The 24,139-nt window shown below is 42.4% G+C and overlaps 2 pseudogenes; both read left to right on the top strand.

The window, feature by feature from the left end:
- Positions 1-3,100: 3,100 nt before the first annotated feature.
- On the top strand, positions 3,101-4,541 carry LOC135275343 (atypical kinase COQ8A, mitochondrial-like; annotated as a pseudogene).
- Positions 4,542-11,190: 6,649 nt separating this feature from the next.
- Positions 11,191-24,139, top strand: part of LOC135275342 (coiled-coil domain-containing protein 77-like) — a 30,214-nt pseudogene continuing 17,265 nt past the window's right edge.

Genomic DNA, 24,139 nt, shown 5'->3' with positions numbered 1-24,139 from the left:
CTTGGTATATCTTTCCTTATATTTTTGCTTATTTTGGTTTTATAACCTGCATAGACCGTGTGAGTATATGGTTGTGAGTGCATAGGTGTTCTTTAACTAGCTTGAGAACCACTGTCTTTTAATAGGGAAGTTTAAGAAGTTCAACCCATTTTCATTATTATTTTATATATTTTACTCTAGCACGTTACATGTAATATATACATTTTTATATTTCATTGTGTCTGGGTGTGGTGGCTCACGCCTATAGCCCTAGCACTTTGGATGCTGAGGTGGCAAGAGGATTACTTAAGCCCAGGAATTCAAGTTCAGCTTTGGCAACACGAGATCCCCATTCTACAAAAAGTTAAAAAATTAGCCAGGTGTGGTGGCTCACGCCTATAGTCCCAGCTACATGGGAGGCTGAAGTGGGAGGATAGCTTGAGCCCAGGAGGTCAAGGTTGCAGTGAGCTGTGTTCATGCTGCTGCTCTCCAGCCTGGGGTGACAGAGCAAAACCCTGTCTCAGAAAACAAAACAAAACAAAACAAAAACAAAACTTCATTGCTGTTTTTCTGTTTTGTAATTGCTAGTCTATGTTTTGTTTTATTGATGTCTTCAATAATGTTCAAAATTATCAACTACATTTCTCAATTTTTCAATTGAATAAATCAGAAAAAATGGATATTTATAATAGACCGAGAAAATATTTGCAACAAACATGATATATATTTACAATATAATCCACAACATAAAAGAAGTCATGAACGTCCATAATAAAAAATGGGTATAGTAGTCAAAACTGTGTTTAGCTAGGAGAGCCAGCAAAACATACCATAGTGTCTTAACAGACGAAAGGAAGGACTGTTTCACTTGAGTAACAAGAAGTCCCATGGAGATCAGTCCAAGGTTGATACATTGACTCCAAATATCACCAGTGTCCCAGGCTCTGTAAACCTTTAGGTTCATACATTCTTAGTCTGTAGATTTAATCTTTTTGGTTTCAAAATGACTGTTGCATCTCCTGGCAGCTCAAGTGGAAAGAAGACGGAAATTGGAGAGGAATGCACTAAAAGACTTATTTCTTATATCAATAAGTGGGGTGGGGTGGGGGGTTGGGAGTAGAACATCAAAATGTAGCTTTTACTCTCTCCATAGAGGAGTCAAGTAAGGGAGAAACATGTTGCAAATGGAGATTGGTTTGGCCAAAGTACAGTGTCTGCTACATAGACACAGAACCAAAATAGAGAATTTACAAAGTAAGAAATAAAAACATATAAAAATCATACCCAAATAACAAACCACCAAATAGCAATCAAAGCAATTTATGAAAAACTGTTTGGCAGGATTAAAAAAGTTCTTACCTCTTTGATCTGTCCATTTTTAAGTCCAGGACCTAATTCTTAGAAAATAATTTAAAACACAGACAAAATGTACCTTCTAGACTATTTATCACAGTGTTTTGCTGTTGTTTGTTTTAATTTTATTATATAACCTATATATTTGTTTATGCCTGGCAGATTCTTTTACATTGCAAGGAACAGATATGTCTTGAGGTTGCCTCAGTTTATGGTTTTTACTGTAAGAACATATGAAAGCAGAAACAGAATAAAATAATGTCATCAGCCACAAGCTGAGGAAGGCGACACACAGGCCTCCCAGAGCACAGCTATTCTGATAAGAAGCAGCTCTATCAGTCCATTATCTTGTTCTTTGAGAGTGGACATCTGTGCCTCTTGACACAGTGCTCTGTCATTATGACTCAGCCTCTCTTTGCTTCTGTTTCCTCCACTTCCACTTTTCTTTCCATGAAGTTTAGCTCAGAGTTGCTAGACCAATTACTCTTTCCCTATAACATTGGTCTTAGCTCACTCTCGCCGTTAGCCTGCTGATATGTCTCTGATCTCTAGGCACTCCGATTCAGGGGCTTTGGGAAGCCAACGGGATAAACTGAGATTGAAATTAAGTGTGGACCACATTGAACTGCTCACAAAAGTGTTTATTCCTTAAGGTTTTTTTGTTTTGTTTTGTTTTGTTTGAGACCGGGTCTCATTCTGTCTCCCAGACAGGAGTTCAGTGGCATGATCATAGCTAATTGCAGGCTTAAACTCCTGGGTTCCAGCTATTCTCTTGCTTCAGTTTCCCAAGTAGTTGGGAGTACAGGTGTACAAAACTATGCCTGGCTAATTTTGCAAAATTTTGCAAAGATGGGGTCTTGCTATGTTTTCCAGGCTGGTCTCAAACTCCTGGCCTCAAGCGATCCTTCCACCTCAGCCTCCCAAAGTGCTGGCTGGGATTGCAGGCATGAGCCACCATGTCCTCCCTACTCCTTAAGAATTCTGCTCTTGAAATTAATATTTTAGGCCAAATCTATTAGAACGATGCATTAAAGTATTTTATAATTTTATTTCAATTTTTCTTAAAGAAGCAAGGTGTGCTAACTATACAGCACTTGGGAAATACAAGAAATATACGAAACAATAAAATTGCCTACAGTCTCACAATTCAAAGGTAACCTTTATTAATACTCTGGTGTTTTCCTGGGCCCCTTTTATCTGTGATACTTTTTTCCTTTTTCTTTCTAATTTGAAGAAGAAAAAACATTATTATTTTTATCATCAAAAGTTAGAGAGAGTATATATGACCAGAAATAAAAATCATTTTTATTTTAACTACACAACACATTTTGGTTGATGTACAGCATGCAAGACCAACTATAAACAAAGATGGGATACCAAATGCTATTAATATATTTCTATTTAAAATAAAATTTCAGGCCAGGCATGGTGGCTCATGGCTGTAATCCCAGCACTTTGGGAGGCGGAAGCGGGCAGATTACTTGAGGTCAGGAGTTCGAGACTAGCCTGCCCAACATAGTGAAACTCTGTCTCTACTAAAATCACAAAAATTAGTGGGTGTGGTGGCACGCACCCATAATTCCGGCTACGTGGGATGTTGAGGCAGGAGAATTGCTTGAATCCAGGAGGCAGAGGTTGCAGTGAGTCGAGATCATGCCACTGCACTCCAGTCTAGGTGACAGAGCCAGAGTCTGTTTAAAAAAAAAACAAACAAAAGAGCGCAGCTGCAATCGCGCAAAGGCGGCTGAAGGTGACCGCGGATCCCAGCTTCCTGCAGCCGGCCCTGGAGGATGGCTGCCATACTGGGAGACACAATCACGGTGGCCAAAGGCCTTGCCAAGCTGACCCAGGCAGCTGTGGAAACCCACCTGCAGCACTTGGGCATCGGAGGGGAGCTGATCATGGCGGCCCGGGCCCTGCAGTCCACGGCTATGGAGCAGATTGGCATGTTCTTGGGGAAAGCGCAGGGTCAGGATAAACGTGAAGAATCTTTTGCTGAGAACTTCGACGGCCCAGAAGGGGAGTTCCACTTCTCAGTCCCGCAGGCAGCCGGAGCCTCCACAGACTTCTCTGCAGCCTCCACTCACGACCACTCGGCTCCGCCCCTGGATCATGCCCACAGCGAGGGCCCAGCTCCTGCCTACGTGGCCAGTGGACCCTTTAGGGAAACTGGGTTCCCCGGCCAGGCCGCCTACCCTCTCGGCAGGGTAAACGGGAGGCTCTTTGCAAACCCCAAAGACTCATTCTCTGCCACGGGCTTTCAGCGAAGGTTCTTCCACCAGGACCAGCCCCCTGTGAGGGGCCTCACAGCTGAGGACATCGAGAAGGCCCGGCAGGCCAAGGCTCGCTCCGAGAACAAGCAGCACAAACAGATGCTCAGCGAGCATGCTCGGGAGCGGAAGGTGCCCGTGACGAGGATTGGGCGGCCGGCCAACTTCGGAGGTCTGGCCGTGGGTCTGGGTTTCCGGGCACTGGCAGAGGTCGCCAAGAAGAGCCTGCGCTCCGAGGACCCCTCAGGGAAGAAGGCTGTGCTGGATTCCAGTCCCTTCCTGTCTGAGGCCAATGCTGAAGGCATCGTACGCACGCTCTGCAAGGTGCGCGGCGCAGCGCTTAAGCTGGGCCAGATGCTGAGCATCCAGGACGCAGCCTTCATCAGCCCCCACCTGGCCAAGATCTTCGAGCGGGTGCGGCAGAGTGCGGACTTCATGTCATTGAAACAGATGATGAAAACTCTCAACCACGACCTGGGTCCCAACTGGCGGGACAAGCTGGAGTACTTTGAGGAGCGGCCCTTCGCCGCCGCGTCCATTGGACAGGTGCACCTGGTCCGCATGAAGGGCGGTCGAGAGGTGGCCATGAAGACAAGACCCAGTACCCTGGCGTGGCCCAGAGCATCAACAGCGATGTCAGCAACCTCATGGCCGCGCTGAACATGAGCAACATGCTTCCAGAAGGCCTGTTCCCCGAGTACCTACCTGATCGATGTGCTGAGGCGGGAGCTGGCCCTGGAGTGTGACTACCAGCGGGAGGCCGCCTGCGCCCGCTGGTTGAGGGAGCTGCTGAAGGGCCACCCTTTCTTCTACGTGCCTGAGATGGTGGATGAGCTCTGCAGCCCACACGTGCTGACCACAGAGCTGGTGTCCGGCTTCCCCTTGGACCAGGCCGAAGGGCTCAGTCAGGAGATCAAGACCATCCCGGATAACATGTGAAACCCTGTCTCTACTAAAAGTACAAAACAATTAGCTGGGTATGGTGGCATGCACCTTTAGTCCCAGCTACTCAGGGGGCTGAGGCAGGAGAATCACTTGAACTCGGGAGGCAGAGGTTGCAGTGAGCCAAGATTGTGCCACTGCACTCCAGCCTGGGTGACAGAGCAAGACTCCACCTCAAAATTCAATAAACAATAAAAAAATTAAATAAAACTTTAGAAATTCAGTTCCATTCATTTGAAATTGTTTCTACATAAGCTGATCTGAAACTTACCTCTGAATTACATTTGAAACAATCTGCCAGGTGAATTCATAGCATAAATAAAATGACTAGGGGCATGCTTGATTTATGTGAGAGCTCTTAAGGATTTTTTAAACACTTTAACAGCACCCTTGTTTATATACTCATTAATTATTAGTTTTCAGACAAGATCCAGCATATTCATGGTGGTATGGCTACAGACGATAACTAGTTTTGAATGAGTCTCATCTGTTCATTAAAGTTTGTCATCCCGTAGAGCAATGAAAAGTGAAGAAAACAGGTTTACATTCTGAGACATGCTTCATCATCCAAAACCAAAACATGCAATCTGGTGTTTCCTTTTTTTAATGGCCCAAATAGTGTCTAGAGTTACTAAGTGACTATTTTCTTAGTGAAAACAAACCATCGAATCCTGGAAGTCACATTGAAGACGAAGAATATAACTAAAAATTGAAGGCTTTTCCCCTTTATTTTAAGAAGGATTGCTTGACCCCCAACCAAGTTTTATATTCCTTGACCATATTTCTTTTTTTTTTTTGGAGACGGATTCTCGCTCTGTCTTCCACGCTGGAGTGCAGTGGTGCAATCTTGGCTCACTACAACCTCTGCCTCCTGGGTTCAAGTGATTCTCCTGCCTCAACCTCCTGAGTAGCTGGGATTAGAAGCATGTGCCACCACACTCAGCTAATTTTTGTATTTTTAGTAGAAACAGGGTTTCACCATGTTGGTCAGGCTGGTCTTGAACTGCTGACCTTAGGTGATCCACCCGCCTCAGCCTCCCAAAGATTACAGGCATGAGCCACCACGCCAGGCCCATATTTCTTACATTGCACATCAGTCTCTTATTTTGGTTTCTTGGTAAGTCTTTCTTAGGAGATTTTTAAGCTCTACTATTATGATAGTTTCAATTTCTAACATAAAATTTAGTCCTTAATATTTTCTCAATGACTATTGGTTGTCTGAGAGAATGCACCAACACACAGTTCAATGGATACATTGAATGTGTTGGATTTTTAAACGTTGAGAACATGTTCTTTCATTCTCAACTTCTTTAGGGCTTGCTGTTCACCTTAGATGAGATGATGATTAAACTAATTATTACATAAAGTCACTAAATTAGGTGAAGCAAGACATAAGAAAGATTTCAATGGGAAGATAAAATCATCCTCAAGAAAACCACAGAGGTAGGCTGGGCATTGTGACTCACACCTGTAATCCCAGCACTTTGGGAGGCCAAGATGGTAGGATTGCTTGAGGCCAGGAGTTTGAGACCAGGCTGGGCAACAAAGCCGGACTCTGTCTCTATGAAACATTTACAAACCTAGCTGGGTGTAGTGGCGCACACCTGTAGTCACAGCTACTCAGGAGGCTAAGGTGAGAGGATCACTTGAGCCTAGGAGTTTGAGTTACAGTGGACAATTATTGAGCCACTGCCCTCCAGCTTGGGTGACAGAGCAGGACCCCCCACCAAAAACCATAGAAGTAGATCTATAGGGTATAAATAGGCTATACAATGTAAAAGCTGTGTACAGGCATTAAATAAAAACCACAATATCAATATTAATGGGTAGAAAAAATACATTTGGGGGCCAAGTGCAGTGGCTCATGCCTGTAATCCCAGCACTTTGGGAGGCCGAAGATGGCGGATCACGAGGTCAAGAGATTGAAACCCCATCTCTACTAAAGACACAAAAATTAGCCGAGTGTGGTGGTGTGTACCCCTGTAGTTCCAGCTACTCAGGAGAATCACTTGAACCCAGGAGCTGGAGGTTGCAGTAAGCGGAGATTGCACCACTGCACTCCAGCCTGGGGACAGAGCAAGACTCCATCTCAAAAAAAAAAAAGCAAAAAAACAAAAGAAAGAAATAAAAAGAAAAAATATATTTAGTCATATTTAAGCTAATCTATTTTAAAGTCTACTGTAAGACAGATGTATCTTTAATTAGAATCCTTTTCAGTGATTTTAATCATTTCCAAGTAGTAAAGTTCTTTTAAAGTCAAGAATATAGATTTTTAACAAGGATCTAATGCCTGCTAAATGTTTTTAAATTCTCTTTTCCTTAAATTCTCAATCCCTTTTATACTCCTATGTGGCACTTTTCGCAATTATCAGTCAATAGAAGAAAGGGTATTTGCATGTGTCTTCCCACAAAAGAATGAACAGATGGAGGAAAGGCACCACTTTTTTTAGTCATGTGATACCAATTTATCTCCTATCTTAATATATTTCTCATAAAAGGAGCATAGTAATTTAATTGAACCAAAATAGTCTCAACTCTTTGCCGGGAATCATTGTCAGAGAGGAAATTGATCTTCTTTCTGCTTTATATTCTAAAACCTTCTGGGATTCTACAGATGCCCACTTCATCTCTTCTTAAATAAAAGGCAGACTATTTGAGATGATTTTACAGTGAGAAATGAAAAAAGTCAAGTGCTATGGGTGAGAAACCAAGAGTCTAAGTCCTCTCTCTGACATGATGATCTGTGTGACCCTGGATAAGGCACATAACTTCTGTGGTCTTGTTTCGTCATCTGTTAAAACGATTTGAATTGCTTGACATTTACCATTCTTTTCAGGACTTTCTGTGGGATTCAATCAATTATGTGTCTTCTCCAGCTCGTCTTTGCTCTTCTTGCTTATCTGATGGAAACATGTTATTCCCATCTTCTCCCATACTCACTACTATTTTCCTTAGGAGAGACCTTGAGTACTTGAAACTTCCTTAGAGAAATGTTAAGCAAGTCACTCAAACTCTCTAGACCTCATCTGTAAAAGAACAGATCACAAGTTCACCAGCCACAGATCTCAGCATCGGATCCCTACAGGGGACCAGTGACCAGGTGAGCAAGAGTCATCCCTCCAGGGAGAAACTGACACCAACCAGCATAGGTCAAGGACCGTCATAAGACCAGAGGCTTTTCACCCCTTTTCCCAAAGCTACATTATGACTGGGAAATTTCTGAAAGATTATTTAAATTATTAGAGCAAACTAAACTGTGAATCAGATTCCCGCTCCACCACCTCCACTAATCACGAGGTAGGTGCCTAGAAAGGGATGCGGAATAGGCAACATTGCATTAAATTATTACTGTATTTTCTCCAGAGTGGTAACTGTGATTCAAGACATGTAACTTTGTTTATGGATTATCTTTAGCAAGCTGACCCTCACCTGGAAAATTCACTTCGTGGCTCTTAAACAAGAGGGTTGCTTATTACCCCTTCCTGTTTAAGGGAGTTTGTGGAGGTCCAGACTTTCCAAACATGCCAGCCCTGCTCTCTCCTGTGCCTGAGTGGTGATTTAGATATCAATCTTGCCCGTGTGGACTGTCACTTCTGCCACCGTAGGAAAGACAAAAACAACTTCTTAGCAATCATATTCGTAGATCTTTACCTAAGTAAACTGAAAGCTTACATGCACACACAAACCTGTATGCAAATGTTTACAGCAACTTTATTCATAATCTCCAATACCTAGAATCAACCAAAATGTCTTTCATTGGTGAATGGATTAAAAAAAATTGTGGTAACTTTTTTTTGTTTTGTTTTGAGACAGGGTCTCATTTTCTTGCCCAGGCTAGAGTGTAATGGCATGATCATGGCTCACTACAGCCTCAAACTTCTGGGTTCAAGTGATCTTTCCATCTCAGCCTTCGGAGTAGCTGGAATTACAGGTGTGCACCACCATGCCTGGCTAATTTTTTTAAAAAGTTTTTTTCATGGAAATGGGGTCTCCTATGTTGCCCAGACTGGTCTTAAGTGTTCCTCCTGCCTTGGCCTCCCAAAGAGTTAGAATTACAGGCATGAGCCACAATTCCTGGCCATGGTACTTCATATAATGGAGTACTCTTCTGCTGTAAAAAAATAGTAAACTATTGATTCACACAATGAGGTGGATGAGTTTTAAATGAATTTTGCTAATTGAGAGGAGCCAGAAGGGTGCACACATTGTATACATTCATTCATATGACATTTTAGAAGCAGCTACACTATGGGGATGGAAAACAGATGCCAGGGTTGCTGGTGGCAGGGAAGAGGGTAGATTAACTGTACATTAACTGCTAAGATAATTCATGGAAGGAATTTTTAGGATAACAGAACTGTTCTGGGCTGGGTGTGGTGGCTCACACCACCTATCATCCCAGCACGTTGGGAGGCTGAAGTGGGAGGATCACTTGAGTCAGGAGTTCAAGACCAGCCTGGGAAACATAGATCCCATGTTTACAAAAAGTAAAAAAAGAAATAGCTGGGGATGTGTGCACATGCCTGTGGTCCCAGTTACTCAGGAGGTTGAGGTAAAAGGATTGTTTGGGACTGCAGTGAGCTATCATCCATCACTGCATTCCAACCTGGGTGGCAGAGAAAGACCCTGTCTCCAAAAGGCGGGGTGGTGGGGGGGTGGGTACGGAACAATTCTGTATGATACTGTGTTGTGGATAAATGGCTCTGCATTTGTTAACATCCATAGAACTGTACATCACAAAGTGGGAACCCTAATGTATACAATGAAAAAAATATCAACCAGGATGGAGGGGAGTGAATGTCACTGTACACATAACATCCCTAAGGGGCTGGGAAAAGGAGCAAACCAAAGTGACCTTGCAGGTGCTGCTTTGACTTGCAATTGTAAGGCTAAAGGCCAAAGGAACTGGACGTCAGCACTGTGCTGCAACTGGTAAGTTTGTTACTCATTGGGCTGGGGGCGGGGATGGGGGTGGGGAGACTGTGACCAGTTCTGAAATCGCTTTACATGCACCATGAGTAATAAGGGGCAAATAAGTAAATGAAGAGTGGACAGTGGGGGTCAGGTTTTTCACTGTAGGAGAGAGAAGTTATCGATGAGTGAAGGCAGAAGGCTAGAAGGAACCCTGTGATACTGGATTCGAGTTAGAGAAATAAGTATGAACTCATATTTAACCACACATACATAAAAATTTAATAGATATGTGTATATACATGGGTTAATGCACATAGCTCCTATCCGTGGGCTCTGAGAGGGCCTAGTGCAGGGTTCAGCTAGTATAGGGTTGCCAGATCAACACAGGATGCATAAATAAATTGAATTTCAGATAACAATAAACAAATACACACACACGTAGACACTTAAGTCTATAAAGGAGTAAAATATATTTGCAAGGGTAAACAAGAAAATGGTAGCTGGGTGGCCTGGGGAATGAGGTAAGAGGAAGATTTGCTGTTCACTATATACCCTTGGACCGTAGGTTTCTTATTCACAAAATAAACAGCTTTACAAACATTAAGCAAGTAAAACCTTGTAGTTAACTCAATAGATAAAAGTATTTTCTATGAATTAGAAAAAAAGGGCTTTGTGTTTAACTTTTTAAAATTTCACTGCTTTGTAGTGAAATCACTTATATATTATATAAATCAGAGAAGCTCCAGACAGAGCCCGTCTCTTTTCTTCATGAGCAGGTCTTCTCTTCCTTTCTGCAGACCTGGTGAGGGTCACAGGCAAGTGTGACATTTCCTTCCTGGACCCCTTCTTCCATGGCATTGGGGGAAGGACACCTGTACATCTGGGAGAGGAGGCAGGAAGAAGACGCTCTCGCCGGAATCATGGCCGCTTCTCACTTTAATCAAGGTCTCCTGCTGAGTTGGAGAAGTGAGACTGTTACTCTCTGCTGTTGACACATGGAAACTCTTTAATTAAACTCAGCCTGGCTACCTGTGCCAATCCTCTCCAGGCCAGCGCCAAGGCAACATGCTCTAAATGACGAAGAGGAACCTTTTAAAAACTTTTTAATAGGGGAGATGATTAGCCTGTGCAATTCACTATTACAGAATTTCCCAGAGACAAGATAACTTATTACAGTCCTTTTTTTAGGGGGGAAAAAAAAGCTTTCAGTTTTATTCTGGATAAGAATGGCCCCCTCATGACACTGCGAGACAGGGCGAAGCTTCCCAGGTCTCATTAGGCATATGGTAATTGTCAGAAAGGATTGCTGAGGTCAAGAAGAAATTTCTTCCCACCGAGCAAGAGCAAAAGGTAGGCGAGAAACACTGTGGGAAGAGGGAAACAGTCTGTTTCGGCAGCATTGCGCTGTACCAATTGTGCTGAGCCAGAGATAGTATGAGAGAAAGAAAGTAAACAGTGCAACGAGACTGCTCTTTGGTTTACCCTTTGCCAAGAATACAAGGATCAGTCCAGGCTTTGTCGCTGGCTGTGCTAACAAAGCCAGGCTTGGTTTTGTTCATGGAACAGACAGAGGCTGGGGCGTCGTTAGGGAAATGCAGTTGAACAGCCCTGCTCTCTCTGCTACCTGCAATTGCAGACGTGAAGCAGGGACAAAGCTTTCTTCCCACCTAGAAGGAATGTGAGCTTTCCTCGTGAGAGTCTTCTGTTCAAAGGACAGTACTCTCAGTTTGATATGAAAGTGATAGAGCTGGTGAGTAGAATTCATAATTGTTTACTGCTACCTGGTTTCCTGAAGTGCAGAAGTAATGATGAAAGATGTCAACTTTATGAAGCCTTTGGGAACATTTTAGATATCCGTTTCCAATTCATGCCTCTCCTCTTTGCTCTCTTAAGTGAACAAAGAGCTTCTTAACCAAGCCATCAGAATTAGCTGCCTTGATAAGGACCGGCTGAAGCCAGTCACATCCTACACTAGTTTGTGGGCAAGAAGAAAATCACCTAAAAGCCCCACGTGATGTGGCTCAGTGGATTCACTATCTGCACTACCTCTTTTTAAGAAAACAGAGTTTTGGCACTGTGGTGAGCTTCAGCCTAAGTTCCTAGACTAGCTTACTTTCCCCGGTTTGAGCTGGGGAGGATGGAGTTAGTTACTCTTTAGTAATTTTGTTGCCTTTTCTTGTGTTGCTATTTGTCAGTGATTGTGTATGATTTTTCCTTTATTTGCTAGGGGTTAGGGAAGTTATGTAGCATTGCCCTGTTGACAGCAAGTGATTGTGCTTCTGTGCAGTCCCTTACCAGATTCTTTTTTTTTTTTTGAGACGGAGTCTTGCTCTGTCATGCAGCTGGAGTGCAGTGGTGTGATCTTGGCTCACTGCAAAGTCCGCTGCTCGGGTTCAAGCCATTCCCCCTGCCTCAGCCTCCTAAGTGGCTGATATTACGGGCGCGCACCACCATGCACGGCTAATTTTTTGTATTTTAGTACAGACGGGCTTTCACCGTGTTGGCCAGGATGGTCTTAATCTCCTGACCTCGTGATCTGCCTGCCTTGGCCTCCCAAAGTGCTGGGATTACAGGAGTGAGCCACTGAGATTCTTTTTTGCTGAATGATAAAGGAATACTAATCATGATGAGAGGGGAGACAGAGAACAGCTCTAAGATAGATGGAGAAAACTGTCGCATAGCTTCACGATAGCCCACCTGTGAGGGGTGCTACCTTCTGTGCTAAGGCTTGGGTAATCATACGCTTTACACTGTGTGCTGGCAAGAACTGCACTTGAAATCAGGAGACCTTGGAAGGCTGAGGAGGGAGGGCTGCTTAAGCCCAGGAGTTAGAGGCTGCAGTAAGCCATGATCACACCACTGTACTCTAGCCTTTGACAGGTGACAAAGTGAGATCTGTCTCTAAAAAAAAAATTAAATAAAGTAAATAAATCAAGAAATCTGGGTTTTGAATTCTGTCTTTGCCACCTATATTATTAGTACCAATTAACATCTCTAAGGTTGTTTCATCATCTATAAAATGACATTAAAAATGACTGTTGACAAAGATGTTTGAGAAATAAAGGAATTAAAATTTTTGCAAAACACCATATTCTCAGTGTTTGTTGGATCTGAATTATATCGTGATATATGAATTGCATCCGAATGTTGTCATCATTCATCATCATCATCCTTAATCATTTCTTAAGTATCTAGATTTGTTCTAGAAAATGTATCATGCTTTCCAAAGACAGACTTTCTGATAACTGAGGGTTGGCAGTGGAAGGGAATATCCCACAGAGATGCTGAAGTCAGTTTGCAAAGAGTTTCAAAATACTCAGCAGGAAACTTCACTGGTAAAAGAAAAAGATTATTCAAGGAGTACTGAGCATGCCACTCATTCTGTGTGTGCTTGTATATACTTATTAAGGAATCAGTTATATTGCAGTGTTTGATGTGTTCGATAAATGTTAACATAATTAATTTGTTAACATATAAAAATGGCACAAAACGATAGTTTTTCTATCTACTTACCACTCGAGAGGTTTTTTCCTTTTCATCCAATTTGACCAATCTCATAGAAATTTTACTTTCAAATCCTAGAAAGTGATTTATCTCCACATCCTTGAATGCCTTTGACAGAAGTGACTGGAATCTCCTTTCTCTCAGAACAATGTTCATTAAATATATTTGGTTAAAAATATGTGGAACTCTACATTTCACTTCAGATAACACAGAAAATCACACAGGGTCTGCACACTTCATGCTAAAGAGCCTTGGGATTTAGTGAAAAGGAGAACAGAAAATGTCTCGGATTTTGACTTTGGTCTGACTTCCTCTGATCACTGATTTCCTAACCCACATGTCAAAGACACAGGGGCACCATTTTCTGAGAGAGACAACTCCTCTTGTCTTTACTAACTACTATCCTTATTGCATGAAGCACAGGATAATCTCTCACCCTGGCTTTTTTGGCTTCCTGCTTTGGCACCACCTCCCCTTGAAATGCTCATGAATGGACACGGGCTCACGGGTTCCATCTAGTGGTCACTATTCAATTCGAAAGTCAAGAACATTTTATAGATGACATCTACCTCACCTTTGCTTTGACGTATGGGGAAACTTAGATCTAAAGAGGTGCAATGAAGCATCGTAGGCACACGGTTAGTTAGCGGTAGAACTGGGGCCATTATCAGCCTCCTGGCCCAGCTTCTCAGTCACAACAAGATTTTTTCATAACCTTGATATTCTTCCTCCTTCATAATACCTAACTCTCCAGGGACTTAAACATCTTGATTCAACTCTGATGTAAAAATAAGCAGAAAACATAAAATGAACAATTGATGATAACTATAGCAATACAATATTATAGGTTTCCATTGTATGTATTGTAGCAATAAGATTCAAGTGAATGAAAGATATAGCAGATTTAAGTGTAGGAGGAGTTAATGGAGGAAGATGGAAATCCGTTATCTTCTTGAACATGAAGGAGTAGATAAGTTGGAGGAAGTTCCTGGGATAGGGCATTTCAGGAACATGAAAAAGCATGAAAAAAAATGTCTTCATATGATGAGAGGTTGGTTGTATTCCCTAGGCAAATACTAGGAATTAAAAAATAATTCTTTCATGTTAACTTATTAATAGATTTTTAAAGTGTACAACATAGTAAATTTTGACCTACTTTTACACCAAAGTGGCCGCTGACACAATCAAGATAGTGAACATGGCTGGGCATGGTGGCTCACGCCTGTAATCCCAGTACTTTGGGAGTCGTAAGTGGGAGGATTTCTTTGAGACCAAGAGTTCAAGATGAGTCCTAGACCACAAAGTGAGACCTCATCTCCAAGTAAAAAAAAAAATAGCCAGGTGTGGTGGCCTGAGTCTGTAGTCCCAGTCGCTTGGCAGGACGATCCCATGGACCCTGGAGTTTGAGGCTGCAGTGAGTTATGAGCTGGGTGACAGAGCATGACCGGTCTCTAAAAAAGAAAAAAGAAAGGGATATTCACATCCTCTCTGTCAAGTTTTCTTGTTGTTCCCCATTTGTAATCCTGACTCCTCGCCCCTCTGGCCCATCCCCACTCAGACAACCAGTGGATTTGCTTCCGAGATCTTTGTTTTTCATTTTGAAACAATTTCAAACTTACGAAAAAGTTGAACGAGTAGCACAAGAGCTTCCATATACCTTTCATCCGGATTCTACAACTGTTAGCATTTTACCACGTTTGTCTTCTTAGTCTATCTACACATTTATATGCATTATTGCTGTTTTTTTTTCTGAATCAGATGACAGCTGTTGCAAATATGATGTTCCATGAGCCTTTACTACTTTGGTGTGTATTTCCTTAAAATGAGGAAATTTATATAACCAGAGTGCATCCATCAAAATCAGGAGATTGTGCAGGGTGCGGTAACTCACGCCTGTAATTCCAGCTACTTGAAAGGCTGAGACAGGAGAATCACTTGAACCCAGGAGGTGGAGGTTGCAGTGAGCTGGTATTATGGTATCACTGCAATCCAGTCTGGAGGAGCAAGACTCTATTTCAAAAAAAAAAAGAAATGAAAAAGATCAGGAATTTAACATTGATGTAATATAGTACTATCCATAAACTCCATTTGGGTTTCACCAATTTTCCAATAACGTTCTTTACAATTCCAGAATCCAACCCAGAATCATGTGTTGAATTTAGTCATTTATCTCTGTTAGTCCTCATTAATCAGAAACATTTTCTCATTCTTTCCTTGTTTTTCACAACCTGGATGTTTTTAAAGAAAACAGGCTAATTACTTTGTAGAATGTCCCTGTGTTTGGGTTTGTCTGATGTTTCCTTATTGTCAGATTTGGGTAATGTATTTTTGGCAGGATTTTCATGGAAGTGATGCTGTATTTTCTCAGTTTGTTAGGAGTAACTTAATATGGATTTATCCTTTTTATAAATAACATTATATTTTGTCACTCGATTAAGATGATGCTGGCCAGGTTTCTGCACTACAGAGTTAACTAGTAAGTGATTTGTATTTCTAAACTAATAATAAACACTTAATCAATATTTTGGGGGAGTTGCTTTGAGACTGTATCCATTTCCTTATCCGATTTTCACCTACTAGTTTTTCCATCCAATGATGATTCTGTCTAAACTAGTTATAACTATAATGGTTGCAAAATAATAATTTTCTGGCTGGATGTGGTAGCTCATGCCTGTTATCCCAGCTCTTCGGGAAGCTGAGGTAGATTGCTTGAGCTCAGGTGTTTGAGACCAGCCTGGGCAACATGGCAAAACCTCATTTCTACAACAAGTATAAAAATAGCCATGTGGTGGCACACGCCTGAAATTCCAGCTACTTGGGAGGCTGAGGTGGGAGAATCACTTGAGCTCAGCAGGTTGAGGCTGCAGTGAAATGGGATTGTGCCACTGCACTCCAGCCTGGGTGACGGAGCAAGATCCTGTCTCAAAATAATAATAATAATGACAATAATTTTGTAATTCCATCATTACATTTACATTTATTAGTTGGCATTCTACTATAAGTTAGAGCTCTCTCTTCTCCCTCATGTTCATTTATTCATGCATTATGTAAGCATGGATTCATGAGATTTGATTTTTCAATGGACTATAATCAGTTATTATCCTTTTTTATTTTGATGCACAAAATGTCCCAGATGTAGATAACTGGAGCCCCATTAAGCTGGCTCCTGTGTCCTTTGGACATGTCCTCATAATTATCTGAGTACTTCCTTCCTTTCAGTACAACAGACTTCCAGGTTCATCTTGTTCTTTCCCTGCCCCAGCCCTGGAAGCAGACATTTCTCCAAGGAGCCCTGGCTCCTTTTAGTGGAAAATGATATTTAGAAACTGAGATCTAAATGCTAGGGTGCTCATTGCAACCAGAGTGTCATCGCTTCTGGGCCCTCTCAGTGGGCAGAACGAGGAAGCAACACATTCATACATTTCTGTTTCTCAATTTACCTATCTATCCCTACCTATCTATCATCTATCTATCTATCACATACCTGTCTTTTAAATCATAATTTCAAACTGGTGCCTTCAATTCCAATACAATACCACATTTTCCCCTTTGCACATTTGTAACTCCTTTCTTCAACAGTGAGAAGTTGCAGTCCCACTCTCCTCGATATGCTGACTTATTCGTTTAGTCCTCCTGGGTGTAAGAAATTTCCCAGCTGGCCAGCCTTGTCCCACTAGCCCCAGTGCTACCCATCACACCATCTGAGTATTCCAACTCCAAGAGAAGGGAAGGCGAAACAGGAAATTATTTTTACTCTTTTCTTTCCCCCATTCCCTATGTGTATATCATTATTTTCCCTTTTGGATATTGCTCACATCCATTTTCTCCTCCCCAGCTTTACTTTTGTAACTAGAATTCAGGCTTGAACAGGTGCTGCTGTTTTGGTTTTGCTCCTGGGAATCTGTCCTGCAGATAGCAGCCCAGATGATCTTTCACAACAAGAATATGATTACATAATGTCTCTTTCAAGTTTCCAATAGGTCCTCATTTTCTACAAGGTTAAGTAAACTCTCTGACTTACCCTGACCTGGCCTCTGTCCATACCTCCATTCTCATATTCATGGCTTCCTCCCTTGAACTATCGGTAGAAGTGAATTTTTGTAGTTGTCTGCATATACCATGTTCCATCGCCACCATTTCAGTGTGATGCTTCCTTGATTTTGAACCTGTTTCCCCAGTGCACCCAGGGCTGAGTGTGGTGGCTCATGTCTGTAATCCCAGCACTCTGGGAGGCCGAGGCAGATGGGTTGCCTGATCTCAGGGGTTCACGATCAGCCTGGGCAACATGGTGAAACCCTGGCTCTACTTAAAAAAAAAATTAGCCAGGTGTGATGGTGTGAACCTGTAGTCCCAGGTACTCGGGAGGCTGAGGCAGGAGAATTGCTTGAACCGGGGAGCCGGAGGTAGCAGTGAGCTGAGATCGTGCCAGTGCACTCCAGCCTGGGCGACAGAGTGAGACTCCATCTCAAAAAAAAAAAAAAAAAAAAAAAAACAACCCACAAAACCCCCCAAAAAACAAAAACAAGAAGCAAAAGAAACCCTGCTCAGGTGCCACTGCATCTAAGAAGTGCTTTTTTTTTGACACCACTTGTCAACCATTAGTTGTTAATTATCCATGCTAATTCAATTTCTTGTACATAGTTTTATTATCGGATATGTCACTCTCCACTGAATTTGTTTACACGTCTGTCTCCCCTATTAGGTAACCAATTCAGAGGGCAGGGATCGACTTATTTGCCATTATAGTTTCAGTATCTAGCACAGTTTCTGCCACTTAATAAATTCTTACTGAACTGAAATATATACGTATGTGTCCGTGTGTATTTCGTTTTCTTTCTTTCCCTTTTTTTTTTTTTTTTTTTTTTTTTTTGCCCTTGGAAGTGTGTGGAGAAACATCTGACAAAGAAGTTTTTTTAGGAAACCCAGTTTGTGATCCTTTATTAGGGCAGCCACAGCAAATAAATACAGTATCAAGCTTATCAGAATCCACTTGCATCATGCTTGCTAATATCCCTGTTGTCAAAGGTAGTCACAAGGCTAAGCCTGCCGTCACCACGAGAGGGGATTATACAAGGGCGTGCATTCTGAGAGGTGTGGTTCATCGGAGAAATCAAAGTGTGCTATGAGATTTGTTAGATCATTTCATGTGTCGTAATAAAAGACATTGAATTTCTGACGAGGGATTTTGAATGTGGTAAAATAATTCAGTGGGAACCCAATGCAGTACCTTGAAAAGAGAGTTCCCTTGGGTGAAGTACAATGATTGGCACTCAGACCTGACACTTCCTTTTCCATAGACTAAATTCGCCTTGCAGCAATTGGAGCTAAGAGAGTGTAATCTACATTGGAAGAGAATTATTGAAACCAATATTTAAAAAATTATAGCAGAACTCTTCAAATAAATCCTTATATTAACACAGAAACAAGCATGGCAGAATACTCACGGTTATTTTATAAAGTTGGATTTTTGGCGTACGCTCTATTTTCATGTGTTTTAAGAAATTTTAGTAATAAAAGCAAATAGTGAAATAGAATTAAGTATCCATTTTATAAAATAAGACAAACAAGAGGAGAGTGGGTCTGAGTAGAGGTGTGGCACTTTCCCCGGCCATTCTCTCTCACTGCTGTCTGCTGCTGCGTCTCACACTGACAACCCTCAGACACCTCTGTGGCATTCAGGACTGCCACAGAGCGCATTTTCAAAACAGTTGACAAGGCTGACTAGGAGATGCCCTAGAAGCCCCCAGGTATGTGTTTCAGTATGATTCTGGCAATACTGGCTGAAAGCACTAAGTAGAATCAGTAGCCTGCGATAGATACCGCCCCATATGGAGTGACTGGAGATAAGTTGCTGATTAAATAAATCGTCTTGGCCTGATGGTAGATGCAACAATGGAAGTTCCACACCACACTGGGTTCGTCTGCTAGGGCTGCTGTAAGAAATCACCACAAGCTGGGCATCTGAAAACAGGTCAGGAGTTCGAGACCAGCCTGGCCAACATGGTGAAACCCTGTCTCTATTAAAAATACAAAAATTAGCTTGGCATGGTGGCACATACCTGTAGTCCCAGCTACTCAGGAGGCTGAGGCAGGAGAATCGCCCAGGAGGTGGAGGTTGCAGTGAGCTGAGATTACACCACTGCATTCCAGCCTGGGCGACAGAGCAAGACTCTGTCTCAAAAAAAAAAAAAAAGAAAGAAAAAAGAAATAGAGCAGGTTTTATCTAGAATAGAGTGAAATCATACTGTAGTTTTTCTTTTTGTGACTGACTTACTTCACTTAGCATAACGTCCTCAGGTTTTGTCCATGTTGTAGCATGTGACGAGATTTTCTTCCTTTCTAACAACATCAGGCTCTCTCATGGTTCTTATTTCCTGCTCTCTTTTCTTAGAATACCAACCGTCTGCTTATCCCTCTACCAGTCTTCTGTTCCTCTGTCAAGTGTCAGCTTTTTGGTGGTAGTGCTTTGACTTCCCAAACACATTTTAGAATTTTATTCCTGCCACACTTTCCCCCACACCATTCCACCATGCATGCTTTCATTAAGTAGTGATTTTATTTTTATCATTTGCCTCTCTCCCCATGAATTTCCTTAGCTCTGTAGACAGGAATCATATCTTTTCATCTTTGTTTTCCTACATGTAATAATAATGCTTATGATATAGAAAACATTACCAAAAAAGTGTGGATAGGCCAGGTATGGCTCACACCTGTAATCATAGCACTTTGGGAGGCCAAGGTGAGTGGATTCCCTGAGCTCAAGCGTTCAAGCCAGCCTGACCAATGTGGCAAAACCCCATCTCTACTAAAAATACAAAAATTAGCTGGACGTGGTGGTGCGCACCTATAAGGCCAGCTACTTGGGAAGCTGAGGCAGAAGAATCACTTCAACCTGGGAGGCGGAGGTTGCAGTGAGCTGAGATCATCCTACCATGCTCCAGCCTGGGCAACAGAGCAAGACTCTGTCTCAAAAAAAAAAAAAGAAAAAGTATAGATAGAATAGGTGAATCATATGGCATTCTGGATTCTATAGTCCATAAAAGGAAGATGTGAGAGCTTTGATGTTAAGTGCAAACTTCACACTCATCCTGTAGCTTTTAAATGCCAGTCAAGGCCATGCACGGTGGCTCATGCTTGTAATCCCAGCACTTTGGGAGTCCAAGGCGGGAGGATCACTTGAAATCAGGAGCTTAAGACCAGCCTTGGCTAACATGGCAAAACCCCGTCTCTACTAAAAATACAAAAATTAGCTGGGCATGGTGGCATGCATCTGTAATTCCAGCTACTCGGGAGGCTGAGGCACGAGAATCACCTGGGAGGTGGAGGTTGCAGTGAGCTGAGATCGTGCCATTGCACTCCAGCCTGGGCAAGAGTGAGACTTAGTATATATATATGTATGTATGTATATATGAATAAAAAAAAAATAAGACTTGGTCTCAATAAATAAATAAATAAACTCCAGTCTACATATACATGTCTATTGCTGTCATTTGAATTCTGTATTGGTGAAATTAATTATTTCAGAATATTTCTACATTAATAGACTGCTCTCTGTCCCGTAAGAGATACTCCATTGAAACCCAGTATCTTTCAGGTATCTTACTGTGTTTTTTTTGCAGCATAAACTTGAATGTGATTTACAGCAGAGAGAGGAAGAGATTGCTGAATTGCAGAAAGCTCTAAGTGATATGCAGGTCTGCCTCTTCCAAGAACGGGAACATGTTTTACGCCTCTACGCAGAAAATGACCGACTGAGAATCAGGTACCAAGTAGGAGAGGGGAAAAGTTGGCGTTATAACTTTAAATTACTTTATTTATTTATTTTTGAGACAGCCTCACTCTGTTGCCCAGGCTAGAGTGCAGTGGTGCAGTTTTGGCTCACTGCAGCCTCTGCCTCCTGGTTCAAGCGATTCTCATGCCTCAGCCTCTTGAGTAGCTGGGATTACAGGTGTGCACTGCAATGCCTAGCTAATGTTTGTATTTTTAGTAGAGACAGCGTTTTGCCCTGTCAGCCAGGCTGGTCTCCAACTCCTGGCCTCAAGTGATCCACCCACCTCAGCCTCTCAAAGTGCTGGGATTACAAGCGTGAGCCACCATGCCCAGCCCTTTAAATTACTTTCAAAAAGATAAATTTCTCCACATTAATTCTCTTAGGTTGTATTCCATAGGAAACAGACTCTAAGATGGAGATTTGCCTTCAGGGCAGTTATGGGAGAAGCCCTCTGTGATAATAGCTATGAGCAGATTTGGGCACAGATAGAATAGGAACAGATACAATGGTAACAGAGGCGAGGCCTTAGCCAACCCCATAGGGAGCACTAAGGATAGGGTGGCCTTTCAGCGGCAAAGGACTCAAAGTTTTGTGTCCCCGCATTGACCAGTCATAGGATGCAAGCTGTCCCCAGGAAGGGTGTGTAGACTTGGGAGAGGAAGCCCCCTTGAGCCAAGTGAAATTTTTAGAGAAGAACTGAGCTCCTGGGAGATGAATGTCTTGGTCCCGAGGGGGAATCTGAGCAGTACACTGCATGTTGCACTACAGTACACTTCTGTGTGTGTGTGCTGGGAGTGGGGGGCGGGGGGTAAAATATACATAACATAAAATGTACCATTTTAGCCATCTGAAGTGTACAGTTCAGTGGTGTTAAGTATTTTCGCATTGTTGCACAACTGTCACCCCCATTCATTTCTAGAACATGTTCATATTCCTAAACTGAAATTGTGTACCCATTCAGCAGTAGCTCCCGCATCCCCGTTACCCTAGTCCCTGCGACACACACCATTCTACTTTTCATCTCTATGAATTTGACTATTCTAGGTACCTCATGTAAGTGGAGTCATACAGTATTTGTTACATCGGGCTTATTTCACTTAGCATAATATCTTCAGAGTTCATCCATGTTGTAGCATGTGTCAGAATTTTCCTCATTTTTAAGACTGAACAACGTTCCATTATATGTATGTACCACATTTTGTTTATCCATTCATCCACCAGTGTATCTCAGCTCACTGCAACCTCTGCCTCCCGAACTCAAGCGATCTGCCCACCTTAGCCTCCTGAGTAGCTGGGACTACAGGTGTGCCAACATGCCTGGCTAATTTTTTCTGTAATTTTTATAGAAACAGGGTTTTGCCATGTTACCCAGGCTAGCCTCCAACTCCCAAGCCCAAGTGATCAGCCTGCCTCAGCCTCCCAAAGTGCTGGGATTACAGGTGTATGCTACTGTGCCCTGTCAAAGCCTTGCTTTTCATTCTTTTGTGTATCTACCCAGAAGTAGATCATATGGTAATTCTGTTTTTATTTTTTTGAGTAACTGCCATACTATTTTCTATAGTGGCTATACTGTTTTATATTCCCACCAGCAGTGCACAAGAGTTTTGGTTACTCCACATCCTTGCCAATACCTGTTCTTTTCTTTATTTTTTTAAGCTTTTTTTTTTTTTTGAGACAGGGTCTTGCTCTGTCACCCAGACTGTGGCGCAGTGGCATGATCTTGGCTCACTGCAGCTTTTACCTCCCAGGCTCAGGTGATCCTCACACTTCAGCCTCCAAGTAGCTGGGACTACGTGCATGTACCACCACGCCTAGCTAATTTTACATATATATATATATATATATATATTTTTTTTTTTTTTTTTTTAAGAGACGAGGTTTTACCATGTTTTCCCGACTGGTCTCAAATTCCTGAGCTCAAGCAATCTTCCTGCCTCAGCCTCTGAAAGTGCTGGGATTATAGGAATGAGCCACTGTGCCTGGCCAACACTGGTTATTTTCTGGGGTTTTTTTTTTTGGAGACCAGGTCTTGCTCAGTCACCCAGGCTGGAGTGCAGTGGCAGGACCACAGCTCACTGCAGCCTTGACCTCCCAGACTCAGATGATCCTCCCACCTCAGCCTCCCAATTAGTTTGGGGCCACGAGTGTGCACCACTATGCTTGGCTAATTTTTAAAGAGATGAGGTTTCACCATGTTGCCCAGGCTGGTCTCAAACTCCTGAGCTGAAGTGATTTGCCCACCTTGGCCTCCCAAAGTGTTAGGATTACAGGTGTGAGCCACTGCACCCAGCCTTGTTTTCTGTTTATTTGATAGTAACCACCTTAATGGGTATGAGGGAGTCTCACTGTGGTTTTGATTTGCATTTTAAAATGTTGAGCATCTTTCATGTGCCATTTGTATATCTTCTTTGGGGAAATGTCTATTCAAATCTTTTGCCTATTTTAATAATTGGGTTGATTTTGTTGTTGTTGAGTTGTAGAAGTGCTTTTTTGTTGTTGTTGAGACAGGGTCTCGCTCTGTCACTCAGGTTACAGTACAGTGGCATGATCATGGCTCACTGCACCCTCCGTCTGCGGGCTCAAGCTGTCCTCCCATGTTAGCCTCCCGAGTAGCCGGGACTACAGGCATGTGCCACCAGGCCTGGCTAATTTTGTGTCTTTGGTAGAGTCAGAGTTTTGCTATGGTGCCCATGCTGGTCTCAAACTCCTGAGCTCAAGTGACCCACTCACCTATTACAGGTGTGAGCCACTGTGCCTGGCCATAGAAGTTCTTTATATATTCTGGATATTAAACCTTTATTAGATATACTGATATATGCAAATATTTTCTCCCATTCCATAGATTGCCTTTTTATTTTCTCCTTTTTTTTTGGTATTTTAGAGACAGGGTATTACTGTTGGCCAGGATGATCCTCCTGCCTAAGCCTCTGGAGTAGCTGGAACTACAGGCATGTGCCACTATGCCTTGCTAATTTATTTTCTTTTTTTGTAGTGACGGAGGGGGGTGTCTGACTATATTGCTGTGGCTGGTCTTAAACTTCTGGCCTCAAGTGATCCTCCTGCTTCAGCCTCCCAAAGTGCTGGAATTACAGGAATCAGCCACTGTGCCCAGCCAGGAGTTTTTAATTTTTATGAAGTTCAATTTATGTATTTTCTTCTTTTGTTACTTCTGCTTTTGGTATAATATCTAAGAAAATTGCCAAATTCATTGTCAGGAAGCTTTTCTTCTGTGTTTTCTTTGAAAAGTTTTTTGTTTTTTATTTCCTTTTTTGAGTTGGAGTTTCACTCTTGTTGCTCAGGCTGGAGTGCAATGGCGATTCTCCTGCCTCAGCCTCCTGAGTAGCTGTGATTACAGGCATGTGCCACCATGCCTGGCTAATTTTGTATTTTTAGTAGAGAGGGTTTC

The sequence above is a fragment of the Aotus nancymaae genome, unplaced genomic scaffold (assembly GCF_030222135.1).
Source record: "Aotus nancymaae isolate 86718 unplaced genomic scaffold, 86718_ANA_hifiasm-v0.15.2.pri h1tg000016l, whole genome shotgun sequence".
Taxonomy (NCBI): domain Eukaryota; kingdom Metazoa; phylum Chordata; class Mammalia; order Primates; family Aotidae; genus Aotus; species Aotus nancymaae.
Note: the sequence above shows the minus strand (reverse complement) of the source record. Positions and strands in the feature narration are given on the sequence as shown.